A 17,500-nucleotide genomic window follows, 5' to 3' on the forward strand; every position below is an offset into this window, starting at 1 on the left:
CATTAATCGATGTGCTTGTGTGTGTAAGATAGAAAATATACAAAGTTAAATAAGAAAAAGGAACCGTGAGGAACTTATTTAACCCCTTCAGTACTGGAACACATTTCTATCTTGAGTTTTGGGTATGATTAGACCATTTTATTAACATCAGGAAGGGTCTATGGAGGTCAGAAGGGTAACGAACACAGTATTCACTATTCTAATCCGTACATGAGTTTCTGAAGCTGTATATATTCATCAAACAGTAACCAAAATGGATGTGGAAACGCGTTATGGTACTCAAGGGGTTAAGCCAGAAAATGGAACAGTGTAAAGAGAATTAATACCAAGAAGATGAAATGTAGCAAGTCTTTTGATAAATATAATGACAAGTAAAGCGTAAAATACAAATGATAAAATGCAATGAAGGAACTTATTTGAACCAGAAAATGCAACGATGTATACTAAATCGATACCAAGATGAAATGTAGCCAATCTTTTGATACCCAATGAAAAAGATAACTAGACCATAAAGTACACATAAGAAAAACGTACTGGAGGAACTTAGTGGAACCAGAAAATGCATCCTATATGAAATCGATATGGAGTAGAAATGAAGCCAATCTAAGGCTACAAAAGAAGAGAGACACTGATGCATGGGAACACGTGAGAGGCGGGATTGGGTACACGGGACTAAAGAAGAGAGTAGGCGAACACTAAGGTAAGAAGGAAAAAGACTGATAACTCTGGCTTTTCAAAGTAGAATAAATGATGTCATAATCTACAACAAAGGAAGCATAGATCAAGATATTTAACCCGTTGAAGACCAAGACGCATTTCAGTATTCATTTTGCTTACTATTTGGTGATTTTATACAGCTTCAGAAATTTATGTGGCGGATTAAAATAGTGAAGACTGTGGCCACTAATATTCTGACCTCCATAGACCCTTCCTAATGTAAATAAAATCGTCTAATCATATCCAAAACTCAAGGTAAAAATGTATCCCAGTACTGAAGGGGTTGAAATAATGAAGACTGTTGCCATTAATCTTGTGACCACCATAGACCCTTCCTGATGTCAATAAAATGGTCTAATGGTGCACAAAACTCAAGGTAAAAATGTATCCCAGTACTGAAGGAATAAAGATGTAAAAAAGTGAGGTAGAGAAAAGATAAGTTCAATTTTAGTGTAGAAGGAAAAGAAAATAAAGTTAAAAATTACAAGGAATATCGAACGGCAACAAACTCCAAGTCCTTCCTAAACTGTTTGATTAAAATATTGATCAACTAGAACGTCAATATCTCCTTCTACTTCTCCCTCTTCCACGGACCCAAGGCACTATTCTCCTATTCTTTGAATATCCTTCCTCTTCACCTACACGCTGACCACACTCCAGGAAAGTCTGTGTTTTTACTTCGCTTCCGCACGCCTTGCCTCACCCGTGCACCTCACCGTGACAGTTTATACAGGATATTGAGAGCGAATGAGTGAAGCCAATGAGTGAATAGTTATGAGAAAGAGTATGTGGTAATCTCTGGTAAGCTCTGGAACTCCCTGCCTGTCTGTATTTCCAAGTTTCTATGACTCGATTTCATTCAAGAGGAGGTTTCAAGACATTTATCCCTGTCCTTTGGTTAACTCTATCGAATCTGTATGGAGACTGGAGACTGAGTGGGGATTTTTTTTATCTTTTTGTTGTCATTGGCCAGTTCTCCCGTCTTACATAAATAAATAAAAGTGAAAGAAAGTACGAGTGAATGACGAAGTGAGTGAGTAAATATAAGAGAACTAAGTAGATTTTTCACCAATAATATGTTCATTGCCACCAACACACACACGTACACACACTCCATCCTCGCCCACTGTTGAAATTAACTTAGATATTCAATTGAACTTCGATGTGGGGCGCTAATGCACTTGTGGGAGGCGCCAATGTGACCACGACGCGGTGATCTATCTAAGCACAAGAGGACGCAGTGGTGGTGATGGTGGTAATGGTGTGGTATGGTGTGATGTGATGTGATGTGATGTGATGTGATGTGGTGTGGTGTAATGTGATGTGGTGTGGTGTGGTGCGGTGCGAATTTGGTACTGCATTCTCTCTCTCTCTCTCTCTCTCTCTCTCTCTCTCTCTCTCTCTCTCTCTCTCTCTCTCTCTGGCCATAAAAAATATTGTGAACGCTTAGATATTGTCTCACTTCCTGTGTGTGTGTGTGTGTGTGTGTGTGTGTGTGTGTGTGTGTGTGTGTGTGTGTGTGTGTGTGTGTGTGTGTGTGTGTGTGTGTGTGTGTGTGTGTGTGTGTGTGTGTGTGTGTGTGTGTGTGTGTGTGTGTGTGTGTGCGGCAAGCAGCTGTGGCCAGGCATAATGAGGCCTCGCGGGGCAATCAGGTGAGATGAACAGGTGAATTATATAATTACTGAGTCATTACTGTAATTAACGCAACAAATAACACGTCAAGAGAAATTAAATAGATAATGACAAAAAGCCGGCACAGAGAGAGAGAGAGAGAGAGAGAGAGAGAGAGAGAGAGAGAGAGAGAGAGAGAGAGAGAGAGAGAGAGAGAGAGAGAGAGAGAGAGAGAGAGAGAGAGAGAGAGAGAGAGAGAGAGAGAGAGAGAGAGAGAGACTAACTTAGCGGATAAACGTATACTGGGAAGACATAATATTTATCTCTTAATGGGACTCTCGTGTATCGCGACACCACTGCCATTGCTTAAATAAACAAAATTTGGTGCAATCTGGCTGCATCTGTTTATATTTTAATTGCAAACTCGTGGTCACAAATTCAACAATCTTCTGCGTTCACTTTCACTGTATTTTGCGCTTTCCCTCAGCCTCATATCCTTTAACTTCTTGAGTACCATGACGGGTTTCCATATTCATTCTGGTTACTATTTGGCGATTTTACACAGCTTCCTTATTCGGGGTAACGGTTCCCTAGCGAGTGGGCTTTCAGATAGGAGGTACCCCCCTCAAACAATACCTCCTTTAACCCATATATTTCCGTGAAAAAGACCACATATTGTTAAGAAAAAAAAAAAAGTGATCGTTACAAGTTTTCCTTACACCTAGTTAGTTTTCTTTGCTCTCAAGTTACCCAGTTCTTTTGTAATTTCGTTTTATTTATAGTTACTGGTGGAGAAATATGACAGCTTTCTTCAGTCACCATAACAAAATTCTTCAATAGTAAAGCAATTTTCTGAACTTGTAAACATAAAACCTCCAGTCTTCGTGTCATCGGAAAATTTTGCAGAGCGTTGATATTGCTGACATTATTTGTGAATGGCAATGTTCCACGAGCAGCATCCCGCAACGCCGCACTAATGTCCACTAATGACCACACTCTGCTGACTGTTATTGGAGCAGTTTTCATGCCACGTGAGCGTTACTGGAGGAACCGCACTGTGCCACACGCCAATTCATAGATCATTTTGTTGTGAAGGATTATGAAGCAAATACACAACTCTCAAATAAGATGATGATGATAGAGAGAGAGAGAGAGAGAGAGAGAGAGAGAGAGAGAGAGAGAGAGAGAGAGAGAGAGAGAGAGAGAGAGAGAGAGAGAGAGAGAGAGAGAGAGAGAGAGAGAGAATCATCGTTGCAGCTGTTTAGAAATTCACACGCTCACAATTTCCTCAACAAGAATCATAACTCACTATCTCATATTACTTGGTGGAGGAGCAACAGCTTAAACGCCACTTCTCCTCCCCTTTGTCTGATAAAATGCATAAGTTTCGAGTATAACCATTACGAAAACAAGTGACGGAAAGAGAATCGATAGAGGAGCTCATAGATTGAATTTAGCACCTATAGTCTTGTTATCACGGGTAGTGCTATGACGCGTTTTCATATTCATTCTGCTTACTATTTCATGATTTTACACAGCTTCAGAAACTTATATAGGTATTAAGTTAGTGAGGATTCTGGCCATTAATCTTCTGACCTCCATAGACCCTTCTTAATGTAAACAAAATCGTCTAATCGTTTCCAAATTCATGGTGAAAAATGCGTCTCAGTATTAAAGGGATTAAGTGTTGTGGTCATCACTTGTACTGTAAGAGGACTGGCAACTAAGTGGGGCTTTTTCGTTTACTCTTTCTGTTACCCTTAGCTAGTTTTCCTTATAGAGCAGTTATCAATCATATATTAAGAGTTGTAGTCATCACTTCTGTAAGGGGACTGGTAACTAAGTGGGGCTTTTTTGTTTAGTCTTTCTGTTACCCTTGGCCAGTTTTTCCCTCATATAAAAGAAGGAGCTAGCAGGAAGAGAAGACCTCAAGAAGTTCATATTTTAAAGCACCAATAGTCTTTTAATCAGTCACGTGTTGTTACTTGTATCCCTTTTATTACCCTCACAGTAATGGCCACAACACAGTCCCCTCATCCAGTGCATATCAGTAACGTCCTGGTCTGTCATACTCGTGTCACCTATCTTCCACATCTCACGTTCATTTCAGCCTCTAAATCAATAACTCAGTAAATCGTAAATTATTCTTATACGTGTTTGAGATTACACAAGTGAGACAATAAAGCTGCATTATACCACTCCCCTCTATAACATTTCCCAGTCTCTCAAGTTCCTCTTCCCCTTGTCGCTCCCCCTTGGCCGTACCTCACTCCCCACTACTCCCCTTCCACTCCCCAAGGACTCGGCCCCGTCAGAGTGAGTTGAGAAAAAAGAGAATTGGCTCTGTCTAGAAATTGGCAAGATTTCCCAAACGTCCCCAAAACTAATTCCTTGGTTTAATGGGAGACCAAAGTGAACGCTGGGCGGGGAGAGGAAGGAAAAACGACAGGGTATTATGATTCAAAGGGATGGAAAAGAGAGAGAGAGAGAGAGAGAGAGAGAGAGAGAGAGAGAGAGAGAGAGAGAGAGAGAGAGAGAGAGAGAGAGAGAGAGAGAGAGAAACACACACTAAATTGAAAAATGACGAGAAGGAGCACTGGGAGAAATTAATGAAAAGTGTGACGCAGGACCATTATTCTTTTCATGGGCATTCATTGACACGAGAACAAAAAGAAAAAAATAAAAGAAAAAGAAAGAGAAAATTGCAATGAAACTCAATAAAAGTGTACATACAATCAAGATTACATTAACATTGAAATATAAGACTAAATAATCGTAGGAGACATGAAGAATTTATATATAAAAAAAAAAAACGCAGTCTTGAACGAAATGTTAATCGATTCTGAAACCCCACCCAAAAAAAATCTAAAGAAATTAAGGTAAAAATTAAACTATTTCGATGAGAGAGAGAGAGAGAGAGAGAGAGAGAGAGAGAGAGAGAGAGAGAGAGAGAGAGAGAGAGAGAAGGAAACATAGTTAACACGCATGAAAACACAATAGCGGAAAGAGAAAATGAAGTGAGAGACATCTATACTACAAAGAACGCTCCATCTCCCTGCCTATCTGTTCGTTCGTCTGTCTCTCACTTTTCACAACAAAACACCTGGAACTGGAACGAAATTAACACCACACACGCGAAAAGTGGAAACACACACACACACACACACACACACACACACACACACACACACACACACACTAGTCAACATAAAAAGACTATCAAATGTTATCACTTTTAACTAATACAATACTTTACTTTCTTCACTATTTTCGTTCCCCAGCAGATATTTGTTTTTCCTTTTAACATTTACAGCAAGGCCACAGAGCATCCTACATTTACTCACGCAAATTTCGCTATCATACGTACGCGACACGGAGTGGTTACCGAGATTAACCTAATTTACTTCGTGCATTGAATGAAAACATATATACAGGTGAAGCGACACACTGAGACAGGTAACCAAACTTATCAATCCACTGTATTTCATTAGAGCGGACGAGTCGATTACCTAGCAGAGGAGAGGAAGGGAGAGACTAGAGAGAGCGTGGAGGGATGGAGAGAGAGGGAGCGGGAGGGTGGAGGAAGGGAGAGAGAGGGAGGAGTGGAGGGGAGGGAGAACAGGCAGATGTCAGCTAACAATACAATTGATACACTATCCAATAACAAGCACTGGAACAACTGAGGGCGACACGACATATAACAAGGAGATGGTGATGTGGCAGCGAGGAACAAGTAGGATAAAGGATATCCTACCCACGGCCTGCCAAGTGCTCCAGCTTAGCCCCCCAGCGTCCTCTGCTTCCGGCTCTCATAACAGTAACACTAAATAAACACTTACTACGCCTCCAGCTTCTCTCCCCAGTGCCCTAAAACAACCATTACACACTCACCTCCTTGCTCAACGGAGGAAGTATTCTAGAAAGCTGGAACTATCACTAATACAAGTTAAATGAGATCTTCCCCTCCATTGCCGTAAACACAAACCACCAACTCGCCGTCTGGGCACTCAAAGGCGGGAAAAAAGCAAAACATCGACTTACTCGTTTATCATTCTACATAGTATTTACTCTGTTTGGTCTTCTTGGTGAGGAATCTTGTTCGAAAAATCACCACAATCACTTTGGAATTATACAACATGCCTTAAGGAAAGTGAATTAGAAGAAGTAAAAAGGGAAGTGGCCGGAGATGTTCTCTTTTAAACGGTGACAAAATATGACGCAATATATGACAACTTGTTCCCTCCTCACCACCACTACCATCATCACTACTAATACTACCTCATAAACAACCTTGCGAGACTCAACACCAACTATTGCAACACACACACACACACACACCAGAGGGGAAAAAATAACCTGAAAACAGTTACCGTTAAATATTGTATTCGCTAAAGACTGCAAAGCCTATTACTTTTCATCCTCTTATTTTTTGTACATGCTTATCAGAATTTGATACATTGCTCTTACTGCTGTGAATTGTTGTATACAGCAGTGAAAAAGTTAGAAGTACATAGAGTATAGATACAACCACTTAGTTTTTTTTTCCTATCTAATATACATGCTCCAGTAATTTCTTCTTTCATTAGACTGGCATACTCGCAGAATTAGGCTATCACTTTTATTTATTCCTGTTCCATATAGTATTTTATGTCTGCCAAAACCACAGCTACAAGGGATAGCCAACCAGGTGAGTCAGCCAGGTGAGTACTCGTTTGCCACACTGCAGATCAAAGGTAAAATCATTAGGTAAAGATTTGGGCTGAGAATGTAATTGAGAGAAAAATAAGCAAATCTAACTGAAACAAAGTGCCTGGTTGAGTTTTTAATTACAAAATAGAAGAACATAGAGATAAGATGCATGCGTGATAGTCTGTCAGATACTGGAATATTCGAGTAGAGATTGGGCTGGGTGTGAGGGAAAGTGAATAGCAAGAAGAGTTCTATTGATATTATTCCCAGTCTGTCATAAAGCTCCCTTACTGGTTATCAGGGGAGCGCTGCGTCTCTCCCATACAGTGACTTCCTATTCAGAACCACAGTAGGTAGACGGAGAAAGAGTTATAATGAAAAGAAAGATTCTGAAAATTCCGTGTATGAATATAAAGGAAATAAAAAAAAATGGACGCGATTTCAAAGCTTATGTACGAGAGTGGAGGAACAAACATTTAGAAAGATGAGAGATATGTAAGAATGAGCAAATATCGAGAAAGGAAAAGTTATAAAACCAAAGACGTGTATATGAATAAGACTGAACACTGTACACGAGTTTTATCCTCTGCGAGAATAAAGGAGAAAAGGTGCAAGAAAGAGCAGAGGGATTGTGGTCTTTGTGTTAATAAATACTGCCGGATCTCTCTCCTCTAGGGGGAAATAACGTTGGGTTTTGTCAGTTCCTCCTATTGGCTTCTGATATTTCTACCTTCTGTTCCTATTCCAATGCATCATTGAGGAATAATTAAAAGGAAAATCTTCGATGTGAAATATTGTCATGAGAGAATAGTGTTAGATTCTTTTAATTTCTTCTTCTCTTATGTTGTCCACTTAATTTGATGTAGCATGGGTGAACGATCAACCCCTTCAGTACTGGGACGCATTTCTACCATTAGACCATTGACATGAGGAAGGGTCTGTGGAGGTTAGAAGACTAATGACTACATTCTTCACTATTCAGATCCCCACATAAGTTTCTGAAGCTGTATAAAATCACCAAACAGTAAGCAAAAGAAATATGAAAACGCGCCATGGTACTGAAGGGGTTAAAAGAGGAATTTTTGAAAGTTAAATATTCGATAGAGAGATTCACCTGAAAGAGGATGAACTTCAGGAAGATACAAGTGAACAGTGACATCTGCCGGAGGAACAACTCAGTGACATAAAGGATATTACGTCTGAAGACTACACAAGAGAAAGGTACAATTCCTAGTACGTGAACTAATCCGAGAGGAGACCAAGTGTACTAAATGGTATAGAGGAAAAAAATTACAGTTCTAGTATGTGTATCGAGTAGAAAGGAAATCACACTTAAACTTTGAAGAGAAATGTAAGAAAGTCGCATTCAGAACTTCATACGACTAAAAATACAACACGCCATAGGGAAGCTTACCTATTTTATCATGTATGAACAATACCGATTTATTTGCATCACAGCTCGACAAGACGGGATTAAACTCTCTACCCGATCATTTATAAGCTCCCTCACTGACACATTCAATACAGAACAAACACATTTAAGCCTCCAAGCCCTGACCTTACACTGACGAAGTAAAAAAAAAACGAAGGTGAAGCACAAAATAATACCTTACACAATATTCAAGGAAACTTTCAACATCTGCCGTTTGCAATAGATATGTAGGCCTACGCTGTTCTTTATTCCTCCCCCCCCACGCCGCAGGTTGTATGCTGAAGGGAGGCGAGGATATAGAGGATTTCTCGCTTTGCTGCTCCACTACCTCACTTGGTCATCAATATAAAGAACAGAGAGCAGTCGCCTCCTGCAGGCAACTTCGTTGTGAGCCAATTCAAATTCTGTTACTTTCCTTTTCCTTTGTTGATGTTCTCGTTCCTGTGTTCACCTTTGCCTTTTACTCACCTCTTGTTCTTATTTACTTCATGATTCTAAATAAGTCACTGAGACATTCGTACATACAACGGTTGGAAATGAAGGCTGGCAATAAAAGCAGGATAAAATCAACGGTGAGTCCCGGGAATTAATTGGCAAGTCTTATTGTTGACTCGATTCATTCCTTTTCTTTTTTTGTTGTTTCATTGTTATTTCGGAATTCATGCTCTTTGACATGCGCAATATCACTTCGCTGCTAAGGTCTCCCAAATATTTAATCAGTCAATCAAGCAGATATTTCATCAGTCTGTCTATTCGTTTGTATTCTTGTTTGTTTATCTGTCTCAGCTTATGTGAATGTCTGCGTTCACCTCTTAGTTTATCAGCTCTTATCTCCATTTACGTCTCTCTCCCTATCCTCTCTCTCTCTCTCTCTCTCTCTCTCATCCTGTCAGGTAGCCTTAATTACCAAAGCTCGGATAATTGCTACAGCCTGAATCACGCGGAGCTGCAACCAAAACACGGATTTCACTCCAGCTTTCGCACCATAAATCTGCCCACTATCTCTCTCCCTTTCTCCCTCTCCTTCCATCAATTTCCCTTCAGATCACACAAAAATATGGGGTAAACAGAGGCAAAAAAACCCTACTTACACACACACACATACATTCATACCTGCCTATGACACCTGAAGCACAGACTAATGAGGAATGCGAGAAGAGAGAAACACACCATTCTTCTTTTCAATCTTCGCTACGTCGCTCTCTCATTGTTACGTGTTCAAATATTTTCGCAGCGTCTCACTCACTCAATCACTCAGGCACTCATTCACACGGCCAGACAGATTCAGCAACAACAACACCAGCAGTAGCAGCAGCAGCAGCAGTAACGGGGGAAGCAACGAACAGCCAACACCGGGCGAAATTAATAACACAACAGCATTCATTCAGAACTGCGCTGCTAAAAACTCTGCTATTTGACTTATTTAATTTCTTTCTGTATACCTGGATCAAATTAGGCTGCTTTCTGATAGAGTTTACGTATATCCCCCCTCCCCTTCTCCTCTCCTTCCCTTTTTTTTCTTCCTAAGCTTTCCTCCCCTCTCTTCTCCCCTCCTCTCCTCTATTATTTAACTTGTCTCTAATGCCTAACTTCTTTCCACTTTTCCCTTCTTCCTCTGTACTCTTCCCTTCTCACATCTCCTTGGTTCTCCTACCTCCTCTTCCCTCGAAATTCGACATGATATGGGAAAGGTACTAAGAACCAGATGAGGATGCAGAAAGGAGGGATAAAAGATCAGAGGAATAACGAGAAAAAAAAAAAAAAACGCCATATTTTTCAAACGTACATAAACTCGTGACATAAGAGACATACAGTGATGGATGGAGATGCAAGACAGGTATTAAGTAGGTCATTAAGTTGTGGGTGACAGCAGGGACGATCTGTCTAGTGTCTCCCCCGCTGGAACTAAACACATTTGGGACATAATTCCAGCATTTAAGCAGACACATGAGGGAGAGAGAAAGAGAAAGAGAGAGAGAGAGAGAGAAAGAGAGTCATGCACGCCTTGAATTATTGGTAAAACTATCTTGAGTGGTGGGAATATATTGTTCTTGTAAGCCTGCACACACACACACACACACACACACACACACACACACACACACACACACACACACACACACACACGCACACGCACGTACGCACGCACACATTTCTCCTTCATATCAAAGCATCGAAGGAGGAGGGGAGGAAGGCTATAAAAGGACATAAAGAGACCAATGGGAACACTGAACAAAAAGAACGTGAAAGGGAGGGAAATAAACAGCACCCCTGCACCAAGGAACATGAAAAAGAGAGAGTAAGAGAGAGAGAGAGTGTGAGAGGGAGAAAAATAAATAAAACTCAGAAGCAAAAGCGAGCAGGAAAGAAAGAAGGAAGCAAACAGAAGCAATGCAGCACGTCAGCTCAGGTTCATTAAAATTTAAAGAAAATTCTCCGTTTTAGTGGAAAATGGCTGGAAATGCACCTTTTTTTTTATTATCATCATTATTATTATTTGTTTTTATTTTGTGGATGTGAGGGATCATATATATTAAAGCTGACGTCATTTCTTTTATCCCCTGAAGCTGTACCTCCTATGAACTGTTGCTTCCTGTCACTATCACCTTTACTGCCATTGTCATTCATCTTCTTTTTCGCTGTCATTATCACCATCATATTGCTACTACTACTGCTTCTATTACTACTATAACTACTGCTATTACTACTATTGTTATAATTTCATCAGCATTGGTAGACCAGTAGTAATAGTAGTAGTAGTAGTAGTAGTAGTAGTAGTAGTAGTAGCAGTAGTAGCAGTAGTAGTAGTAATGGTGGTGGTGGTAGTTTTAGTGGTGGTGGTGTTAGTTTAGTGGTGGTGTTAGTTTAGTAGTAGTAGTAGTAGTAGTAGTAGTAGTAGTAGTAGTATCAGTAGCAGTATTTTGACCAAGACTGTGTAGGAAGCAACCGTGTTCACCTCACAACCAAGAATTCCAAGGCTCCTGCGTCTCGCCAAGTGGAGGGTATATATGGACAAGCTCCTATTCATGCTGCTTCCCACATTCACCCACCAAAGAATAGGAACCAAGATAAATCGGGAACTTTTTTATCTCGAGATCCAGCAAAACTATTTTTTTTTCCCTTTCTCTGTATCTCTCTCCTTGTGTGTGTGTGTGTGTGTGTGTGTGTTGAGTCAGTCTTCCTTCTATATACAAAGGAGACTGGGAAAGCGCCACAGATAAGGTTCAGAAAATATGATACGAAACACTTTGTCGTTGCTCCTATGAAATAAAAATGAGCCAAGGATGGACTTTGATAACAGATACGTGTGTGTGTGTGTGTGTGTGTGTGTGTGTGTGTGTGTGTGTGTGTGTGTGTGTGTGTGTGTGTGTGTTGGAAATATTATAGAACGTCTCTGAAACCAATAAAGAGTGTATATAATTAGATGTAGCGGCAGTGACAATACAGTACCAGTAGAAATATTGCTTTCCTCAGCAGTAGTAGTAGTAGTAGTAGTAGTAGTAGTAGTAGTAGTAGTAGTAGTAGTAGTAGTAGTAGTAGTAGTAGTAGTAGTAGCAGCAGCAGCAGTAGTAGTAGTGTCACAACCATTACTACTACCAACACTACAGTCATAACCATCACCATCATCAATATCACCACTACCACCACCATCACCATCATAATCACCACAACAAGGGAACAAGCCCCCAAAAAAAAAAAAAAGAATTGAAAAAAAATTAAACAGCTACCCATAATCACACTGCGTTTGGAAGGATGCGTGCGACATGAGGAGGAGGAGGAAGAGGAAGAGGAAGAGGAGGAAGTTGAAATTGAATCCCACAGAGTAAAACCATGAGGTGTATTAGGGATGGAAGTTTAAGAGGTGTTGGAATAGTCCCGCACGGTGAAACACTGGACCAGGTGGCAAAGTTTCGTTATTTCACCTCCGATACTGACACTGCAGGGCCACGGGGGCAGCAGTGAGCCATTGCGTTGGGGCTGCCGGCACATTACAGGGCTGCACTTGCTGGAGTTTTGTCTGAGGTGAGGAAAAAAAATTGGAAGTGTTTGAGATGTGTTGCCCTCACAAGCTGGAGGTGTAAGGTAGTCAAGGTGAGGTAGGATAGGTTAGGTTAGGTTAGGTTAGGTTAGGTAGGTTAGTGTATCATCGTGCGTCTATCACTGGGGAAGTAAATACATTAGCACACACACACACACACGTTTCTCTCATACAAAACACTCTCTTTACTCTCGCATCGCATTCACAAGCACTTCAACTATAAATAATACGAACCCAGTCATTCTAGAGCGAGGAAACTGACGGAACATAAAGTTATTTCCCGGAAGAAAAGAAAACCAACATAATTCAATGACGGAAAGATAAGTCACCACAGTCTGACCTCTCTCTCTCTCTCTCTCTCTTTCTCTCTCTCCTTTGTATTCCTTCTTCCTTTCTTCTCTTTCTCACACATTTCCTCCCTTTCTCCTCCCTCCTCCTCGTCCTCCTCCTTCTCCTAATCTTCCTTTTCCTCTGCCCTCATGAATTGGGAAGCACCTGTCAATCCCACACATGCCTCTCCCCTGCGGCAGCTCGCCACGCCCTGCTGCAGCCACGCCGGCCTCCCTGACACCCTCCCGCCCCACTCACTCCACTCCTCTTCTCTACCGTAAGCACGTCCACACAAACAAGGCGTCACAATAACATTTTTACAATAAGTATATTAACTACAGCTCTTGAATTTTTAGGAAAGGGATATGATAAAGTGGAGAGAGAGAGAGAGAGAGAGAGAGAGAGAGAGAGAGAGAGAGAGAGAGAGAGAGAGAGAGAGAGCATCAAATGCAGAGAATACATCCTTTAGTATTTAAGAGCAAGGAATAAATCACCAGTTACAGAGAGAGAGAGAGAGAGAGAGAGAGAGAGAGAGAGAGAGAAATAAAAAGGAAATGGAAAGGAACAGAGCTGGCACGTGATTCTTTTCCCGAAAACATTCACGTTGACAGAGAAAGTTTGGTTAGCGTCGCGTCGCATCGTGTCTTCCCTTGTCTCGTCTGCCTTACTGACTCACTCACGCTCACTGATGACAAAGAAGAGAAAGGGAAACAAGGCCAAGGGAATATCGGTTCGCATGACAAGAAGATCACGCGCTAAACTTTCCATCTTACTGATTTACGTATTTCTTTTGTAACAAGTTAACACGCATTACTTTTGAATAGAGACTTGATTCGTAATTTGAGGTTAGATTAGGTTAAGTTGGGTTAGATTAGCTTTAGTTCAAGATTAAGTAAAGGGGAGAATTACGGCCATATTCCGAATTATCTTGCACTCTCACCACGACTAGCAGGGTTTTCAATGCAGTTTCTCCTTATGACCAACTAGAAACTTTGCTAATATAACACCAGGACTATAAAAAATACCCTGAAAAACACGTGTATCTTCAAGTAGAGCATTTGGAGATAGTCGTCGAGAGAAGGCAAAGCGTTTCTGAATATGGGTCTTAGTGTCATGTCAAGTGGAAAGAGGGAAGGGATGTGAGAGGAAAGTGAGGGAGAAAGAGTACTCTATGCTCAAGGGAGGGAGAGGCGAGGGAGAGACAGTACTCTCTTTAGAGGGAGCTAGGAGGGGAAAACTTTTTGGAGAAGGGGAAAGGGAAGGGGAAGGACTGTACTGGGTTAAGGGAGGAGAGAGGAAGGGGGAAATTACTCTGTTTAAGGGAGAGGAAAGAGAAGGGAAAAGTGCTCTGAGTTTAGGGGAGGGGGAAGAGAGAGAGAGAGGGGAAAATTGTTTATATTTAGAGATAAAGGGAAGGGGAAACAAAAAGTACGTGCACGTTTAATGTGGGAAAATAACTTGACACCTTCACTCCCGGGATGCAGTTTTACCTTGAGTTTTGGGTAAGATTAGACGATTTTACTGGCATTAGGAAGGGTCTATGGAAGAAGATTAATGGTCACAGTCTTCTCTATTCTAATCCCCACATAAGTTCCTGATGCTGTTGAAAATCACAAAATAATAAGCAGAATGAATATGAAAACGCCTCATGGTACTGAACGGGTTAATAATGAAAGTAATATATAATTTTTACCAGCTATTTGTGTAACGATCCAAATAGTAGATAATGCTACATGAAGTGTTTTGAACCCCCTAACATTGGATTCAATATCTATCTCCAGCGCGTGACATTAGTGTATCGCCGCGACGTGGCTGCTTCGTTCCTACTGGATGGAAAAAGTCTGAACACCGGTCTGCCATTACCCAGCTGTCGTCCATACCAGCCACACTTACAGTCTGGTCAGGAATCTGGCCGGAATCCGTCTTCTCACCAGGAAACGTACGTTGTTGTTTGTGGCCATAGACACATGTGATGGGAAGACAGGGAAAAGGCGTGAGGTGTGAAAAGATTACTTGAGAGAGAGAGAGAGAGAGAGAGAGAGAGAGAGAGAGAGAGAGAGAGAGAGAGAGAGAGGTAAGAAAGAGGGAGAGAGGAGGAGGAGGGACGGGAAGGGAAGGGGGCGTGAGGATAATAAGGGGTTACCTGTGTCTGGAGTTATTACAAGGAAGGAAATTTATTATCTATTTCTCGCTGCAGGACTTGGCAAGACAGTTGCAGGGGAGGCGTTGAGGTGGGAAACATTGGACTGCCGACACAACAAACCGACTTGACATGTACAGTACCTACACACGCAGGTTGTGGGCTGCCGGCTGCAGGTTGCCACGCATCTCCTGTGAAGTACACGACCAACTTCTCTGACCCGTGAACCTGGCTCTGCGTGCTGCTCTCGGCACCCTGTCTAGTTGTGGCGAAGACATAATGTGCTTCGGGCCTAGTCTGGCAACCTGATGGCGGTGACGCAGTACATGAACACTGTCCTCTTTGCTGGTCCTTTCTCATCAGCGGCAACTCCTGATTGGGTTACTCCTCCGCGGCTCACGCCATGGTTGTTCTCTCCTGCTGCCACCTCAGTGTGGATTTTTTTGTACGCCCATTGGGCCTCGGGTTCAGCTAAATAAAGTTAGGAATCCCATTTTCCCGTGTTTTTACCTTTGTTTTTCATTGTCATCTCCTTAACGGCAACAGAAAGTTTTGCCAGTTTGTTAGATGTCTTTCCTCTCTTACCTAAGGAGGATCCGTCTCAGTGAGCGTGCTTTTGGGGTGAAGCTACAAAAGGGATATCTTATGAAGCAAGGATGCTTCACTCCACCTAAGATGTGCACTGTTACCATACAGACTGACCCATTGCCTGCCCCATCTGCCACCACAGCTTCCCCCTTCCACCTATGTCTGAACATGTAATAAATCAACCTCTACTACTAAGACACTACTGCTATCACTTCCTCTGCCCCGTATGTCAGCTGTCTCTCGTACCCTCCGTAAGAGTGAGAAGACTGACAAGTCGGATAAACCAAATTTAACTGAACTTTAGCGCCAACGCCATTCTCATGTCGTCTGATGACTGTCCAATGTTTCCCGCCTCAACACCTTCCTTGCCATTATCTTACAAAGTTCTGCACCGAGAACATCTTCCTTGTTTTTTTTTCTACCATTCTCATCTTTTTGTAGGCAATTTTTTTTTTTTTTTTTGTGGGCATAGACACATGTAATGGAAAGACAGACAAAGGGTGTAAGGTGATGAGAGAAAACTTGGCTGAGGGAGGCAGGAAAGGAAGGAAGGAAGGAAGGAAGGAAGGGAGGGAAGGGAAGGAGGTAATGGAAAGACAGACAAAGGGTGTAAGGTGATGAGAGAAAACTTGGCTGAGGAAGGAAGGAAGGAAGGAAGGAGGATGTGACGTCAGGATAACAAGCAGTTACCTTTGTCCGAGACTGGGAGGGAAGGGGAGGAGGGTGAGTGGAGTCACGATAACAAGCAGTTACCTTTGTCCGAAACTATCACGGAAAGAAATCGAGCGCTATTTATTATTTACGTGCTACCATTCTTATAATTTTTGTAGCGCATAGACACACATTGATGACCTTAAGCTTAACTTGACCTGATACCGTGGTGTGGACATGAGGATGAGAGGTGGGAGTGTGTTAGCTAAAAGAGCAGCAAAGGATTAGAACACCATCCGAGGTTACGATGCAGTAGCCACAGAGAACGCCGGCTCACTTCACGAAAAGGTGAAAGTGAAAGCGGGTGCCCGGTGCGATACGTGCGTGGCGTTGTTACAACATCACCCTACATTCCATCGACACAGGATTTGGTAAGGAAAGATATGCGTCTAATGTAGTGTGGTATTTGTCATTATCATTGCTCTAAAGCATTTATGCCTCGGGTTCATTGTCATGTCTTATAAGCCTCGTTGATAACAATGTGCTTGGTGAGTCTTGGTTTTAGTTACGTTACTAATTATCTCCCTTTGCTCCTGCAGGTGAGTACCCGTATCACAGGTCACATCGTGGGACAGACACCGCTGGAGCACCTCTTCGGAAAAGGTAGAGTGAAAGATTCGCTTTCCTAGGCGTTAGGGCGATAGGATGCACTGCTAACGATCGTTGCCTTTCAGATATACTAACGAACGTTCTAGTCTTTCCCAGAACAGCAATGAACTTGTCAGTGTGTTGTGGTGGAGACCAGATGAGAACTCGTGGCGGTGAAGGAACATGGTGGTCGTGGCGGGCGTGCTGCATTCATACGGTAAGGAAAAAGCCGGTTGTAGAGTGGTTTAATTTTTTTTTTTTTTTTTTTTTTTTTTTTTTTTTTTTTTTACTACACTAATATGCTTATCACGCTCTACTCTTTCCAGCGTTGTGTTTGGGAGGGATGCATTCACTTCTGTTAGTCCTGCTGAGTGCGTGTCGTGAAGAGATTAGCGGAAAACATCAAGGTCAGGTGTAGAAGAGGATATTCAGATGGAAGGCGGGAAATCTCACGGCATTTGGAAAGGTGAGGAAAGGGTTCTTGTCTTTCTGGTAAGGGAAGAAGGTAAGATTAATAATGTTCTCTTACAGATCACACTAATTAACTTTCTTACAGATTTAGTAAAGAAAGGAAGGTAAGACTAACCATATTTATTTGCAGGTTAAACTAATTCTCTCCATTACAGGTCAAAACTAATTATTTCTCACTTGCAGG

General features: G+C 41.8%; 1 protein-coding gene and 2 long non-coding RNA genes across 5 annotated transcripts in view; 2 read left to right on the forward strand and 1 right to left on the reverse strand.

The window, feature by feature from the left end:
- The window catches only part of LOC123503356 (neural-cadherin-like), a 294,789-nt gene that overhangs the window by 253,487 nt on the left and 23,802 nt on the right, over nucleotides 1-17,500 (reverse strand). The window lies entirely within an intron of this gene.
- LOC123503359 lies at nucleotides 14,604-15,451 on the forward strand. Its single transcript, XR_006674422.1, has 2 exons — nucleotides 14,604-14,757; nucleotides 15,016-15,451. It is a non-coding gene; the product is annotated as an uncharacterized LOC123503359 (long non-coding RNA).
- Nucleotides 16,525-17,500, forward strand: part of LOC123503360 — a 1,814-nt gene continuing 838 nt past the window's right edge. The window contains exons 1-3 of the long non-coding RNA XR_006674423.1: nucleotides 16,525-16,628; nucleotides 16,797-17,062; nucleotides 17,172-17,500. The exon at nucleotides 17,172-17,500 is cut by the window's right edge and continues 838 nt beyond it. This is a non-coding gene — a long non-coding RNA (uncharacterized LOC123503360). The remainder of the gene's footprint in view (nucleotides 16,629-16,796; nucleotides 17,063-17,171) is intronic.

This window comes from Portunus trituberculatus, chromosome 14, assembly GCF_017591435.1.
Source record: "Portunus trituberculatus isolate SZX2019 chromosome 14, ASM1759143v1, whole genome shotgun sequence".
Classification (NCBI taxonomy): Eukaryota; Metazoa; Arthropoda; class Malacostraca; order Decapoda; family Portunidae; genus Portunus; species Portunus trituberculatus.